General features: G+C 38.2%; 1 long non-coding RNA gene across 1 annotated transcript in view; it reads left to right on the top strand.

Annotated features, from left to right (window-relative positions):
* The window catches only part of LOC123037230, a 30,426-nt gene extending 20,981 nt beyond the window's left edge, over positions 1 to 9,445 (top strand). The window contains exon 3 of the long non-coding RNA XR_006417422.1: positions 8,802 to 9,445. This is a non-coding gene — a long non-coding RNA (uncharacterized LOC123037230). The remainder of the gene's footprint in view (positions 1 to 8,801) is intronic.
* Positions 9,446 to 12,224: the final 2,779 nt, after the last annotated feature.

Below are 12,224 nucleotides of genomic sequence, written 5' to 3'. Positions count from 1 at the left end.
AACGGAGAACGGAAAGCAGAAACTTGATTCAACTGGCTCTCGGCACAATGGGCCAACTTCGATGGTGGCAAGGTCGAGCGTTTTCCCCCCACCTCGACTGTCAGAATTGCGCACTTCATTTGAGGCAGCGTGAAATGAAATTACTCCACGGTCCATTCCCGGTGACGACTTTATTCGTGCGAAATTATCAATGCCCGGGCAAATTAGAAACACTTTGAATTAAATTCGAATAAAACGTTTTTCAAACCATCGTCAAGAGGCCAACCCAATCGCATTTCATATTTCACATTTTATGGACTCGTCAGGCGGCTACCGTTCCCATCTCCCGGTGTTCACTGTACGGGTGTGCCAACACGCTCTATGAATTCAATTAAGTTGTGCCGCAAACCTGAAAGTGAAGTTGCAACACGACTCAGGCAATGAATGTGATGAATACTCAAGCGCAACATCTGCTCTTTAATTATTTCTATATATATGAAGGAAGTTATATATTTATTTACTTCTAAAAAATTAATATTATAGGTAAGAGGTTTGGCCATTCAAAGTCACGTGCCCGTTCAAGTTTTAAATTTAATTTTGGAATAAATGGAAAATGAACTGGACAAATTTTAAAGAAAGTATATTTTCTTTACCACAATTTTTTTGCTAAGGGTCTATCGCTTTAATCAAAATATATATTTGTTTTTGCATGTATTCATTTACAAATGTAAAAAATACTTTTGGGGATTTTGCTGCCTAAATTAAATTATGGTAGACTGCTTTTCATTAGGAAGGTTAGCAAGAGGTTAAAAAGAGTTTTACCAGCGGCATTACAGCTGAAGTTAACAATCAGTAAAGGTTACATCAAATTTTAAGTTAAAAAAAATTAAATAAAATAACTTACCTTTCTATAAGAAATAAAATTTATTAAGCAATTAAAATGTCTGATAAATAAATAAACATTTCCATAATGTATAAACTTTCTTCTATCCTACAATATTAAATCAAAAACTTTCCTTACTTCCTGTGTTTAAAAACTTTTAACGGGAGAAATTAGACATTTAATGACACATAAAATGATTAAAATTTTTTAAAAGTACATGATAAGTATTAAAGTGTTTCTCGAATTTTTTACTTTTAACGCCGTCGGCTATCCGCAAGAAAAAAAAAGAGCGGAGTATGGAGACTCGAGGAGAATGAGTGCCTCGAAATACTCACTCAAACGAAAAGGCCAAGCCCATTTTCATGCTGGTGGTGGTGATGAAATGCTGGATTTTTTCTGGCTCGTTCAACCACCGCGCCACATTTCCAGTTTCGACTCGCAGCGGCGCAGACGTCGCTTGGCGGGGGCGGATGAGCGATTTCTTGCAAGAAGCCCAAAATAAAAAATGTTGTTGGTCAAAAAAAAACAGAACTAAAGCAAAATCAATAAAGTATCACAAAATATCGGAGTCAGTGCAAATATTTAGTAAGCTAAAAAAAAAGAATACGAAGTTAGTTGCAACCATTTACTATGTTTGAAAAATAACGGAAAACAGGATGAAGTTGCAGATATTGTTCGGCAGATGGCAGCACTGTTTCGCATGCGCCATCTGTAGGTTCTGTCATCGTTAGTTTGAGAGTCAGTTGTCAGTCTAGTTTTAGAGCCACTGTTACTCCTTTAAATACTGGTGAAACAGATTTCACCGACCGAAGCGGTTAACAGTGAATGTTAACAATAGAAAGATGGCAGAGCCGGGATGGGGTATTGAAGGTATGATTTCGGTCGTGAGGCTTGGGAGCGTTTCCTGTGGATGCGGGGGAGTAAGTCGCAACTTTCGGGGGTCTTACGACGGGGAGCGTGGTCGGAAGACTGAGAAATTGGGGAAAAACAGGCAAAGTTCAGTTTGACGGTCTGGTAGCACTGTATTTTGCACAAGGGTAACACGCGCGCCGGGAAAACTGCTGTATTCGATCACTTTTCACGGAAAACTGATCGCGGCGACCTGCGACCTGATTTCGCGAGACACAGATTTCAGGACCAGGCAGTATGACCACCTTTGGGTTTAACGCAAATATAGGCGCTTTCTGGACTCTTTCGCAAGGCGTTACGGGACCTTCTGCCTCTTCTCCAATGCTTTTATACTATTTTGGCGCCTTTTTGAAATTCCATCTGGATGAAAATTTCCAATAAGCCTTCGATTTATTATATATACGTCGGTACGGCTGAGTCTACGAGATATAGTTAAACAAAATTTTAGAAATTAACATTTTTTTTTAAGAATATGACGATCTGTAGCTTCCATAGAAGAAAAAGGAGAATAAAACATATACAATACTGTGATTTCGATTATTGAGAGACTTACTTTACATATTCTTCTCTTCGAGAGCTCAATAATATTTAAAACAAGAGAGAACGCTATAGTCGGGTGCCCCGACTATCAGATACCCGTTACTCAGGTAAAGGGAGTGCGAGGGAGATGGAGATAGAAACTTTGATCACGCATAACTTTTTAACGAATGGTCCGATTTGAAAAATTTCTTCTACATTTCCATAGGTATTGATAAACACAATAAAACTGCATTTTTACTTTTCCGAAATATTTAAATTTGTAAAATCGTATATAAGCGATTGTGGGCGTCAGAGGGGGCGTGGCACCATTTTGAAACAAACTTGCGCTGCGTAGGAACTCCTAGAATCTGCATGCAAAATGCCAATCTTCTAGCTTTTATAGTTTCCGAGATCTCAGCGTTCATACGGACAGACAGACAGACAGACAGACGGACAGACAGACAGACAGACGGACAGACGGACATGGCTAAATCGACTCGGCTAGTGATCCTGATCAAGAATATATATACTTTATAGGGTCGGAAACGCTTCCTTCTAGCTGTTACATACTTTTGCACGAATACAATATACCCTTTTACTCTACGAGTAACGGGTATAATTACAGATAATATGTAAAAACAAGAAAGGAAAGCTAACTTCGGGCGGAGCCGAAGTTGATATACCCTTGCAGAATACTCTATAATTATATTCTCCAAAATTATTCCTATGATGCATTCTTAATACTCATAAGAAATCCAAACTTCCTAACTTTAAAAACACCAAAGTTATGGCATTTCCAATCGTTCAGTATATGGCAGCTATAGGATATAGTCGGCCGATCCCGGCCGTTCCGACATATATACTGCGTGCAAAGGAAAGAAGGGTGTGTGCAAAGTTTCAATTCGATATCTTTAAAACTGAGAGACTAGTTTGCGTAGAAACAGACAGACGGACAGACAGACGGACAGACGGACAGACGGACATGGCTATATCGACTCGGCTAGTGACCCTGATCAAGAATATATATACTTTATAGGGTCGGAAACGCTTCCTTCTAGCTGTTACATACTTTTGCACGAATACAATATACCCTTTTACTCTACGAGTAACGGGTATAAAAATAGATTATTAAAAGTTTCCAAACTAAGTTGCTTCCAAATAATTATTTTAAGTCTGCCTGCTCTGTTGGAATTTTTAGAATTCGAATTAGTCCTAGCTGAACTGGGACTATATAAAAGTAGCTTTTTTTGTGATTTATTTTAAACAATCTTTAATACCTTAGTTTTACTGTGAAAAGAAAATTATTTAATCCAAGTGAACGTTTTGTTCTAGTGAAATAACGCTTATTTTTTTTGATAAAATTCTACGACTTGCTTAGCATTGTAAATATTTTCCCAACCACAGCTAGTTTTCATAGTAAAATTTTATTTTTTAAATTTTTTGTGTTGTCGTTAATGCAATTTTATTACAAAACAACAGACCTTTGGCTAAAAAAGCAACATCTTCGTCAAGAACTAAATCGATTTGTTATTTTTGTTAAAAATATGTTTTGATGCTAACGTAAAAAAGCGAACAAAACAGACAGAGTTTTTTTTGTAAATTAACAAAGCAATTCTTATATCAAGTATGGAAAGTTCTAAGACTTTTAAAATAAGTCTTCAGTAAAAAATGGCTTAAGCATTAAAGCCGGTAAAAACGTAAAATGAAAAAACAAAAAAGTAGGTGCCATTTTCCAAATGTAGGTGTCCATTTTGGGATCATTTTGTTAAAATAACTTTATGCTTATTAGTTTAACATACGTTTTTTTCTTACAAGTGAATATTCCCAAACTTTTTAAATATTTTATTCCTGGTATAAACATAAATATAAATCATTTAAAGAATTATGTTAATAAATCTGAGTATGTTGTCCCGAAATTCGAAAATATGAAATCACCGAATAATCAATATCAACTACAAATTTGTTTCACAAAAAAAATAATTATTAAGTTACTAAGTCTACTGTTTTACATTTTGAAAGAGTGTGTACCTTAAAAGGCCTACTGCACTATCATTCCAACCACCAAATTAAGTTTTCCAATTAAGTTGGCCAATTTTAAATCAGGCATTCTCGTGTTTTCTTTATATAGCCTCTTTCCGCATTTTCCCGCACCGGTTTACGATCGACTGGCAACTTGTTAAGGGGTCAACGGAGCATATTGCCAATCAAAGACTTCAATTCAATTTCCCCGACTTGCCAGAGACGATAATGCCAATGGGGCATAAAGCCAAGTGCGGGTGTTGCAGCGCAAACGATTCCATTCAAAATCGGAGCAATCAAAGCATCAAGATGTCAGTAAACGCGGTTAAGACAACAAAATTACTTTGAGCATCGTTAGGGCCACGATTCCGGCTCAAAACGGGGGGGATTCTGGGGACGTTGAAGGGGAAAAACATGAAAATCATCTTTCAACGCGATGCGCTTTCGACATTCGCAGCATCCAGCCATCGCCATCCGGCTAAAACAGAACACCAATCGCAATCGGGGGAAGTGGGCGAAAGAGGGCTGCGAAGTTGTTGGCTTCGAGTTGCACATGTGATGGCCAGAAAAATAAGGAAAAATAAAGAAAGATCCAAGCCATAACAGAGACAGCCAGCAAGTGCAGGGAAAGGCACAGAAGGAGGCAGCGACTGCTTTTCATTTGGCTGCCGGCAATGTCCATCCAGTTAGGAATCAACTGGTTTTCCTTAAAGTATATTCCCCCTTCTTCAGCACTCTTCATTTAAAACTCGACCCATCATAGAGAATTAAAATGCTTTATCAAAATAGTTTATTAACTCTGAACTTAAAATCTTTAATTTTATGTAGAATACAGTGTACTTGATTGATTAAATTTCTATTTGTTTATTTTGTTTCAGATATATCATAATAAGATTAACCATTTAAATATTTTAGCAATCATTAAACATTACCTGAAATCTATTTAATAAGCCGAATTTAAATAAAAAACAACCACTGCAATTGGTTCGTTGTACTGGTATATTTTGTTACGACATTTTTTTTATATATTTCAATCATTTTAACTCTATATGATATATGAAAAAAAAAAAAAACTACTTTCTTTGTTTCCTACTTTAGTATCTTCAATTTGAAGTCCTTATAATTGAACTTAATACATTTTACTAAATTTTTGTTTTGTAATTGAATATGCACGATAGTTAGCAGAAAAGTTTAACCCAACAATAATTTAATGTAAAGTTATAAGATAGTTCCTTCGGTTCACGATATAGGAAGTGCCTTTGTTTTGGAGCTCTTCACCATGCAATAAGGCACCACCCACGCCACACTGACCTCTGCACCACCCCGAAATCCTGCCCTCCGCATCCGTGGATTCAACTTCATCTAAGCTGATGCAACACCGATACAGATACGATTCCGTCGCTCCTCAGCCGACAGTTCCCGTCTCTTTCTCGGCTCGTGTTGCTGTCCCTGTCTCCGTCTCATTGTTCGTCTCGGTTCAGTTTGGTTTGGTTCCGTAAATTACACTTTTGATTTTTAGTGGCCGTAAAATAATCGTAAATGTCGTGGTTATTGCGACCGAAAGTGCCCATTTTGAGTGCTCCCCTTCCAGCGCGGCCGCTCTAACTGATATTTTCGCTCAGTGCAGCTTGTCGATGTCGGTTGGGACGTGCTGCCACTGCACAAACAGCACGAATGCCCTCCAGTGCAGCCATGTCTTCAGAGCCGAAAAAGCCAGATCAGAATTTACCTCATAACCAAAAACCAAGAAAACTAACTGCAATTGAAAAATTCATTCAATACATTATGCTATACAAATACTATGGTTTTATTGAACGCCTTTTAAAACTTGATCAGGCTTTTGAAACTAAAGGCTTACAAGTATTCCAATTTTATTTCAGTATTTACAACATAACTTTTAAACCTTTTTATTATCCCATTAATAATAGGAAAAAAATAAATAAAAATACAAATAAAAGATAATCTTTTAAAGACTTGTTTATGGCTTTTAAAATAGATGTATTTTTTAATTTGCTATTTAATGCTTGCAAATCAAGAAACGAATAAGAGCTCTTGAGATCCTGTAGCAATTATGGATATTTTGAGATATTTTCAAACCAAGGCATGCTAAAATCCGCAAAAATAACAGTGCCCATTGTTAATCCTAAAATAATAAAAGCATGTAAAATATATTTTCGGTATTAAATATGTATAAAAGCTGTCACAAAAATATCAAAACTTTCTAACTACTGCTAACATTATTTTTTTGCTGTTATTTCTCTTAAAAGCGCCATATCTGGTGGCAAGATATCCGAATTGGCAGCACGGATACCCTCCGTGTCCTCCCACTCCCTCCCCCACGGCCACCCCTTTTTGGCCAACTCGCTAAGCAAGCTGCACTTGTTGTTTTTAATAAGTTTCTGGTTGTTGGCTGGTTGTTGTTATTGCTGCTGCTCTGGCTGGCTTTCTTCCTTTGATGTTTCGATTAAGTTCGGAGTTCGCGTTGCCGAACTGGTAGGTTGGGTATCCGTCCTCGTCTTTTCAACCCCCCCAGCCCCCTGATCACCCCTTCACGACCCCCTTCCCTCTGAGGGAGCATTTTGGCTTAAGTTTATGGCCATTTCGTTCGTTTCACTGTCTCTGTTTCTGGCGCTGCTCCCCGTTGGCTTGATTTTCTCGAGCATTTCACCCATTTGCCATTTACCTTTGCTTGTTTGGGCTTGTGCTGGAAATTTTCTCACATCGCCGCTCTGACGCAACTGGTTGCCCATTGGTCCGCTCCCCTCCTCCCCCTCGCCACCCTCCGCCCAACTCACTATCCACCGCCCACCGCTCGCAAATTTCGAATTTGATTTTATTGTTATGATTTCAATTGTTTTCGCAACGTAAACACTGGAGATTTCCAGAGCAGACCATGTCGAGTTGTCGGTTAAATAATTTTCAATTTTTATTGCACTCCGCCAGAGAGATTTCGCATTTAGCGCATAGTGTTCGAGTGACTCAGGCTAAAAGGCTCTGAATGTAAGAAACCGCAGCTATGATATCCAAATTCTCAAAGGAATAATCTACAGCTTGCAAATTTAATATATGAATATTGTTCATATAGAAAATTGGGTTTGGAATTTGGCAATTGGAAGATACAGAACTTCCAAAAATACGTCGTTTTAAATAACAACATAATTTTAGTATTCAAATATTTAGAAATTATCACAGGTAGAAAACAAACAAGTTAAAGTTAGTTAGAAATAATAATAAAATAAGTGTATCTTTATGAATATTTTAAATAATATACATATAGTTCATAAGGTACCGGGTAACCACTACGTTTTTGAACCTTGATAGTCACAAATGGGATAAAATATTTTGGTAAACTATTTTATTACGAGACCATTTTATTAATACCATATTTTAAATAATTTAATATGAAATTAGAATGCCTGATGTCTGGACTCGTAATATACATTTATCAAGCCCATTAACTGGTCATGTTATATCGTAATCCTCTATTTATCTCCTCTCATTATTGTAAGCCAACTTATTAGCATTCTCAGACAATTGCCACTAACAAGTCACATTAAAACGCCCAATTTCACAGGAACAATTATAGCCCGGCAACGCCGAAGGTGATCATAATACCAATATGCTTCGGTAATCGTTTTGAGGCCAGGCCCTCCCAGTCTCGAAACGAAGGTCGCCTTCCCGAAACTACAAAAAATAATAGATCGGCGAAGAAACCCAAAGTCGAAACCAAATCAATTCATAAATCATAAAAATGTGTCATAAAAAATATTGCAGCCATAAATGGGAATGGAAATGGAAATGGTAATGCTGCCTTTCAACATGTCCTCGAGAGCGTAAAAAATGCCAAGGCGAAGGATGCTTTTTAGCTGACCTTAGGAGATTTGTTGTGACTCCGTGTTATCGCTTCTCCGCCGAGCCCAAAAGGGACACCCAGGTATTGTCTGACTATGCCAGCTCGATTATAGCCGGCCCGGTAATAAATCATAAAAATATGCCTCTGCCGCCCAGATCGGGAATGAGGCATAGGCCTCGTTACACGGTGGATTCGTAAATCCCCTGTAAAATTGGTGGTGTCCCTCGGTAGGTACTCTATGTACGTGTATGTGCTGCGCATTCGGGCCGATCGCGCCCTCGAGCATCTGATAACAAAACCACCGGCATGGCCAATGCCCAGACAAACAAAGGGCCAACAACTTTCTCTTTTGCGCCAGCCGATTTGGGCCGCATTCATCCTTGCCAAATATGAGAATTTTGATTTATCTCCCAAAAACATATTCCAGCAGTGGCTGTTTGTTTGGGCTGTCAGTAAGAGGCGCCCGAAAGTATTTCCATGTATCTGCATTTGTTCTTCTGAGTCTCTAATTGCACAGTACAATTGGCCATTCTTTGTTTTTGAATGTGCGAAATAAATTGTATTTATGAGATCAAATATTCTTAATTTTATATTTTCTCATAAAAGAACTACAACACTTTCCTTAACTCTAATCCCCAGCACATTATCACTTGCCATTGGACCGAGATGACTTCATTTTCATGCCATATGCCTTTGGATGTCAGTGCTGTACTTGTGGTTCCACCCGCGCCTCCTTAAGTCGCTGCCATGATTTACTACAAGCAGATGATTTAATACAACCGCATATATGGATGCAGACACACACGCACACACCCGGCCAGAGTGCACTTCAGATGCATTCGACTTCGACTGCATTGGAAACTGGAACCCGTTGAACAGGCCCAGAATCGGAGGCAGACACCACACACATGTTGCAAGTGAAGCGTCCGATTTGGAGGAAAAACGGGACGTCTGTTCAAGTTCCTCCATCTTGAAAACTGACGCCTCTAAGAAGCGGTTCCAAAAGATGAGAATTCAATTTGGATGTATCATCAGCAGGGGCTATGAAAAATTTGAAAATAAATTATTTTTATACAATAAATTATGGCTCATAAAAGATTATTAGCAGTATATTTTGTATTAGATGGTTCACAATTTTTAATAATAATAATAATGGTATTATTAGTGATTTTAAAACCACGCACTGCTAAAAGCCACTATATTAATAAAGTGTTAATTAAATATGAACATGGCGCCAACATTTGGTTGGAAATTAGATTTTAGAAATAAAAATGAAATTAATTTTAATCACTAGATAATACAAGTTCAAAATAAATAAAATACGAATAATAAATGATTAATTCAAGCAGATTTAACTAATATGCTTAAAACTACTTTCTAAAGTTTCTTTGCCCAAACCTGTAAATTATTATGTAAATGTAATATTAATTTTTACGCTCCTAAGTATTAATAAAAAAACTGTAAAAACAAATTGAACAAATTATGACTACATTTATGACCCAATCGAAATGAACTTCCTCCAGTGCGTAAATCAAGGCGTCAACGAGCTGCGACCTTGCGGAGGGCTCATCAAGATGCTGGCCAAATCCGACGTCAAAACAAATCGTTAAAATGCCATAAAAGCCACAGCCATATGCAATCACTGAGCCCCGGCGAAGGCAAATGCATTCGAATAAAATTTTACCGCCATTTCCTCGGGCATCATCATTTCGTCAGCGGCATGAGGAGCCGGGCATCAAACTACGGCGGCAGCATCCGAGGCACCTCGTAAAAGTAATGATGTCTATGGGCCATCAGCAGCTCGCAGATACATTTGTATCTACGCAAAGGGGATATCACAATAATTATGGCATACGTCACGGAACTTGGGTTTTATGTCTTTTATATTGATTGTCATCGTGTCACACTAACAGATCGTAAAAAGGTCGTAAAGTCCGCAGACTCAAACTCGAAATCTCACTCGCTCGCTCCGAAATGAACACAAATGCTCATCCCCCGGGGCACCAAGGATCGCAAAGGACATCACTCGAACATTTTGGGATGCTGAGGATGCTGGGATGTTCGGATCGCTGCCGCTTTGAGTGAGTTTCGGACCCAGTTCACCAGCGGATTTCTGCCACTCAAGTGGCGGTGGCGTCAAGTCGTAAAAAGAACATAAAACTTCGGCCTCTGTTTGGTATTAACCGCAATTTGTTTATATAGTTGTTAAAATGCCATTCTGTCTTGTTCCGCCCTGTTCTGCTTAGCATTTAATTGCCGACTGCCGGTTTTTCTTTTTACGAGTCAATAAAATTTATTTTACGACAATTTAAATGGTTTCATTTGCTATTTGGTGGTACGACACGGGTACCACGGCCAAAAGCAGCAACAGGTTCTATACCATCTTGTCACACTACTTAACTGTTTGCCTTTTTATTAGCCAGCCCCAAAGTGTGGCACTAAATGTCCCTAATCCCTTTGACATACATATGTCATAATATGGTCATAAACGAATCGTTTTTGGGTGTTCTGAACATCAATTATACATAAATAAATCTGTGAAACTATATAGTTTATAAATAAGTAAGTTTTAAACATTAAAATGCGTCAAATCTTGTTCTTATTTTTATTATGATTTATTTATCCATATAAAATAAACTTAAATAAACTTAATTTAAAATTATTATTACAGTTCTCAAATGATGTACAATGTTTATTGTTAGAAACCTATATATCTTACTTTACATTGAAATATACATATGCTTATACATACAAAAAAATTCGCCTAATACTAATATTTGTACATTGATATAAAAACAAGAATGTTGACATTTAAATTAAATGTTGTAAAAATAAACCAATAACAAATTTTCCTATTTGTATTTATTATTAAATTAGATTTTAAGCTAGCTCAACCCATTGCCATCCTCAGCACGATTCCCTGTCATAATCCCTTCCGGGTTGCTTGACCGTATTCCCACCTCCAAAGCAAACGCCTGAGGCGCCGCGGGGAAAATTTGTTTGCGACTTGATGACTTAATCCACCGCAAAGTGGCCCAGTGGTGCCGGGCATGGGCTCATTACGGGGTCAGGAATCAATTGCGGTCCGAGATCGCTGTGAACCAACTGCTTATGCAAAGCAGAGCGGCCAAACAAACCGAAACAATGCCTACCAGGCCGAAGATACTCCTCGGACACAATGAAGACATTCGGCGCGGCGGCATACTACCTACTAATCCTGGCAATGAACCCTTGACTTCTGGCCGCAATTCATCAAACAATTGGCAGAGCATTTGCATGCGGCTGTCGGCAGCTCTTCATTTCCTTACTCCCTTTTCCGAATCTGCATCCTAATCCTGAGGACTGAGGATTGAGGATTGAGGACTGAGGGCGACTAATTGAGCACTTTTGTTTGAGTGCGGTGCCTCGCGGTTTTCGCCTACTTGTTAGCTGCTGGCCAACAAACTCTCCGGCCCTCCTTCACACACAAGGAAAAAAAGGATAGTACATTTAAAATTTAAGCCCTGTATAAAGCATGTGCCTTGAGTAAAAAAAATTAATTCTTAAAAGAAAAAATTATGTTAGAAATTATGGTTTGTATCAAAATATTTTCATTTAAAAGAGAGTGGTTCATATTAACAAGAAATTCCATTTAAGCTAAAATATATTTAGATTTGTTTTAAAATTAAACAACAAACTGTTAGAACAGGAAAATGGGTTTCTCTTCATAGTTATAAAAGATGAAACTTTAGAAATATATAAATGATGTTTTTAGCAAAGGGTACATCGTACCATCTTAGCCTCCAAATGATGAAGACAACTTTTGTTTTGAGTGCACCACTATTAACTGGAGCGGTGTAAGCCGGAGCGGAATCCTTTTTCACTTTCCACGGCCTGCGAAAACGTGCAAAGTGGGTGTAAACGGATCGAAATGATGATTGTTTATTGTAATTTTTATGACTGCTTTGCACACAAACACGCCAAGGCGCCGATGATTGCACTCCAGGGGTAGCAAGGCCAACAGCCGGCTGCCTTTGGCCCTTGCGGGCCACATCCAGCAACTGGCCAACTGTAAGGGTGTGG

Source organism: Drosophila rhopaloa, unplaced genomic scaffold (genome assembly GCF_018152115.1).
Source record: "Drosophila rhopaloa isolate 14029-0021.01 unplaced genomic scaffold, ASM1815211v1 contig_155, whole genome shotgun sequence".
Taxonomy (NCBI): Eukaryota; Metazoa; Arthropoda; class Insecta; order Diptera; family Drosophilidae; genus Drosophila; species Drosophila rhopaloa.
The sequence above is the reverse complement of the archived record's forward strand: the minus strand, read 5'-3'. Positions and strand labels throughout refer to the sequence as shown.